The 4,435-nt window shown below is 40.7% G+C and overlaps 1 non-coding gene across 1 annotated transcript; it reads left to right on the forward strand.

Annotated features, from left to right (window-relative positions):
- Positions 1 to 2,943: 2,943 nt before the first annotated feature.
- Positions 2,944 to 3,050, forward strand: LOC141615502 (small nucleolar RNA R71). The gene has a single exon (XR_012529921.1). It is a non-coding gene; the product is annotated as a small nucleolar RNA R71 (small nucleolar RNA).
- Positions 3,051 to 4,435: the final 1,385 nt, after the last annotated feature.

Raw genomic sequence — 4,435 nt, forward strand, 5'->3', positions numbered from 1 at the left:
TGAGAAATTTGATTTTTGTTGATGGAGAGGATGAGGGTCTTGGGGTTTTGGGTAGTGTTTGTGTTTGAAATAATGAAAATGAATTGCGAAGGAGGGGTTTAAAGACCCGTTAGATTTTGAAAAGCAGAGGGAGACGAGCAGATTCAGCCTCGGGACGCTCGGATTCTTCAGTTTCTGGGTTCAAGAAAAACGCCTGGGGACGAGCGTCTTGAAGGTAAGACGAGCGGATTCTTGAGCTAGGACGAGCGTCTTCTGCTTGAGACGCTCGGATTCTTTTCCAGGGAGAAATCCCAAAAATTGGCAGTGTAAAGACGAGCGTCTTTTCCTTTGGGACGACCGTCCTGGCTGAGACGAGCGGATTCCTTGCTGAGACGCTCGGATTCTCAGTCAGACCCAAAAATTAATTCTGCAGCTTCACAAGACGAGCGTCTTATGCACTGGACGCTCGGGTTCATTTCAAGACGAGCGGATTCTCCTTGCGACGCTCGGATTCTGCCTCTTCCACACGGATTCAGGTCCATCCGTGGGTGCTTCATAACCCGTATCATTTCATTTTTCAATTCTTGTGTTCTTCATTGTGGGGGCACTATAAAGGCATGGATAGCCTAGGCAATTGCTATCCCCACACTAAGGCAAAACACTACACATCAATAAACTCATATATCCCTCCCTCACTTCTCTTAAAATGATGAAAATCTTGATCAAGGCATAGAAATATAAATCCAAAAATGACAAAAATGCAATACGATAATTAAAATGCAAGTTAGGGAGTTAGAATATTTACAAATGGTGGTTTAGGGAGGACTCCACCAAACTCTCATCCAATAATGAGATGTCAAGGGGGAATGTTCAAGGTGATGTTGATGTTACTCAACACTTTGAAGAAGTAGTCGAAAGCTTGTTCATTGTCATGATAAAGATCTTCAATAGACCTTTGCACTTGTTGTTCTCCATGATGGTCTTGGGCCATATCATTAGCGATATAGGGATTGAATATCCCTTCAAACTCATCATCCCAAAGACCGCATACTTCGTCCACTTGATCACTAAAAATGTCTTGAGTTGATGAAGACAACTCTCCTTCTTTCTTTTCTTGGCCAATGAGGCCTTCTTCTTCACTTGTCATGGGTGAGCTTTTCAAGCTCTCATTGTTGCAATTTCCTTGCTCTTTTGATGGAGCATCATCCACTTTCTTCTTCCATTGAAATGCTAACTTCTTCCTATCATCTTGCCGGCTATAGTGATCAACCATAAAACATGGCTCATGTAATCGTGGAGCTCTCATTGTCTTGTCAAGATTGAAGGTGATGATTTCATCTCCCACTTCAAGGGTGAGCTCTCCGTGTTTTACATCGATCACCGCTCTCGAGGTGTGTAAGAAAGGTCTTCCTAAAATAATAGGAATGTTGGAATCTTCTTCCATGTCAACAATAACAAAATCCACCGGGATGAAGAATTTGCCAATTCTTACGGGAACATCTTCCCATACTCCTAAAGGTGTCTTTGTTGATCTATCCGCCATTTGAAGCGTGATGTTGCTGCATTTGAGTTCTCCCATTCCTAGCCTCTTGCTTACCGAATATGGCATGACACTAACACTTGCCCCCAAGGTCACATAAAGCTTTGTTGATTGTAGTGTCACCAATAGTGCATGGAATGGAGAAACTTCCCGGATCCTTGAGCTTTGGAGGTGAACTTCCTTAAAGAATAGCACTACTCACTTTAGTGAAAGCAATAGTCTCAAGCTTCCGGATTGATTTCTTCTTTGTAATAATATCCTTCATATACTTTGCATAGGCCGGAACATGATTGATCAATTCCGTGAATGGAATCGAGGCTTCTAAATTCTTCACAATCTCCATGAATTTTCCAAGTTGGTCATCAAACTTAGGCTTAGCTTGACGACTCGGGAATGGAAGTCTAATCACAATAGGCTCCTTTTCTTTGGCCTTTTCTTCATCCTTCTTTGAAACTTCTTGAATGGTGGGTTCTTCTTTTTTAGAGTTTTCAACAACTCTTTCCTTGTCATTAGCATTCACAACATCTTCATCAATGGGCTTGTTCGGCCCTTCATACCTTATACCACTCCTCAAATGGATGGAACTCACCAATTCTTGTCCCGGGGGATTACCTTGAGGTGGTAATTGCCCTTTTGTCTTTGTGAACTTGAAGATGCTAATTGAGACATTTGGGTCTCCAACATATTTGTGTGAGCTAGTATGTTATTAATGGTGATGTCATTTACTTGGCTATCCTTTTGCATTTGAGTGAAAAACTCTTGTTTGTTCTTTTGCATTTGGAGGACCACTTTTTGAACATCAAAACCTTGGTCATTTGATTGAGTGTATGGAGTTTGATTTTGGTTGTAAAAGGGTCTTTGATTTTGGTTTCTCATTGGAGGTGGGGTGTATGTTGTTTAAGGATTTTGAACATTTTGGCTTTTGTATCAGAGATTTGGATGGAATTTGATGTTTTCATTGTAATAGTTGGAATAAGGGGTACCACTCTTGTATGCTTGAAAAGCATTCACTTGCTCACTTGTTCCCCTACATTCACTTTGGTCATGTCCCAAAGTTCCACAATTCTCACATATTCCACTTGGAACTGATGAAGATGCCACCATGGCATTAACATGTTGCTTTGGTGATTTGGAGGCTTCTTCAAGTTTAGCCATAGCCTTCTCAAACTTCAAGTTGATGGTATCAATATGAGCACTAAGTTGAGCACCCAATTGAGTAATAGAGTCCACTTCATGCTTTCCTCCTCTAGTAGCCTTCTGAGGTCTACTATATTGTGAGTTATGGACCGCCATTTCCTCAATCTTGTTCCATGTTTGATATATCGTCAACTTCGGTGAACATACCATTTGATCCCATGTTGAGAATGTTTCGGGAGTCTTCATAAACACCATTCCAAAACTGTTGTACCAAGAACCACTCGCTAAGTCCATGATGAGGACATGAGCGACAAGTTCCTTTGAATCGCTCCCAAGCTTCATACAAAGATTCTTCGTCCCTTTGTTTAAATCCCGTGATTTGGGCTCTTAGCATGTTAGTCTTTTCCGGAGGGTAGAACTTTTTGTAGAAAGCAAGTGCCAATTTCTTCCAAGAGTCAATACCAAGAGTAGCCTTATCAAGGCTCTTTAGCCATTGTTTCACGGTACCAATCAAAGAAAAAGGAAATAAGACCCATCGAATTTAGTCTTGAGTCACTCCGGTTTGTGAAATCGCATCACAATAGTTACAAAAAGTCTCCATATGAGAATGAGGGTCTTCAGTAGGCATCCCCCCAAATTGGCTTCTTTCGACTAATTGGATAAATGCGGATTTAGCAATGAAATTACCGGTCAAGTGTTGTGGTGTGGGAGTACCATTTGGTAGGTTCTCCTCGGTTGGTACGGAATGTGATGAAAATTTAGGCATCGTGGGTTGATTTTGTGGTGGGTTTTGTGTTGAGTTCTCCTCTCCTTCTCTTGCAAAAGGGTTGATGAACTCAATATTGTTTGGTTGAATATCCACAATCTCACCAATACCTCTCAAAGTATTTCTAGCAAGTCTTCTATTGGTTGTCAAAGTTCTTTCAATTTCGTGATTAATGGGTAACAAGTTACCTTGTGATTTTCTAGACATGCAAAATATCAAACAACTCAAAAATAATTAGAACAAACCTTGAGGAGTTTTACTTCCCAAAGGAAAAGAAAGACACAACTAATAACAATCAAAGAAAATCAAATCAAGTTAACACCGTCCCCGGCAACGGCGCCATTTTTGGTCGGACTATCATTTTCGGTTACTTGTCGTTAGGAGCACCTAGACCAAAACAATATTTATAACTTCACAAACTACTCTACTATACCAAAGTTGGTTGGTGTGAGTGGTAAGGGCTCTCATCTCTTAAACAAGTGGTCATGGGTTCGATTCCTGACTCTTGCGAATGAAAAAGCCAAACTTGGGAGGGGTCAACCCATTAAATTGCCTTCAGTACCCCGAAGGAGATTGCCCCAGCTGTCGGTAGGGGATACTCCTGGTCAACACCAAAAAAAAAACAAACTACTCTACTATTAGTAAAGAGGTAAGTAAAGGTCAGATCCCAAGGGACAGATATTGATGTAGGAGTTTCGATTGCAGGTAGTGGTGTCTAAGAGTGTCACAATTTGGGTTGAGATAAGAAGATCACTAAACTAAATAACAATGTAAATAAACAAGCAAGATGATTAAAATGAGATGTAAACAATTGATTAAAAGCACTAGGGTGTCATGGGTTCATAGGGGATTCATGGGAATTGATCATACAAACATATTCTCAAATTATAAGCAAAAGCAATTATTGTTGTGATAGGATCGAGTTGGTTTATATCTTACAATCCTAGGAAGGTTTGGGTCCCGAAGCCAAATCGATTAGATTGTACAACACCTACAAGTCAACTTAATCCTCC

The sequence above is a fragment of the Silene latifolia genome, chromosome 11 (assembly GCF_048544455.1).
Source record: "Silene latifolia isolate original U9 population chromosome 11, ASM4854445v1, whole genome shotgun sequence".
In the NCBI taxonomy this organism is placed as follows: Eukaryota; Viridiplantae; Streptophyta; class Magnoliopsida; order Caryophyllales; family Caryophyllaceae; genus Silene; species Silene latifolia.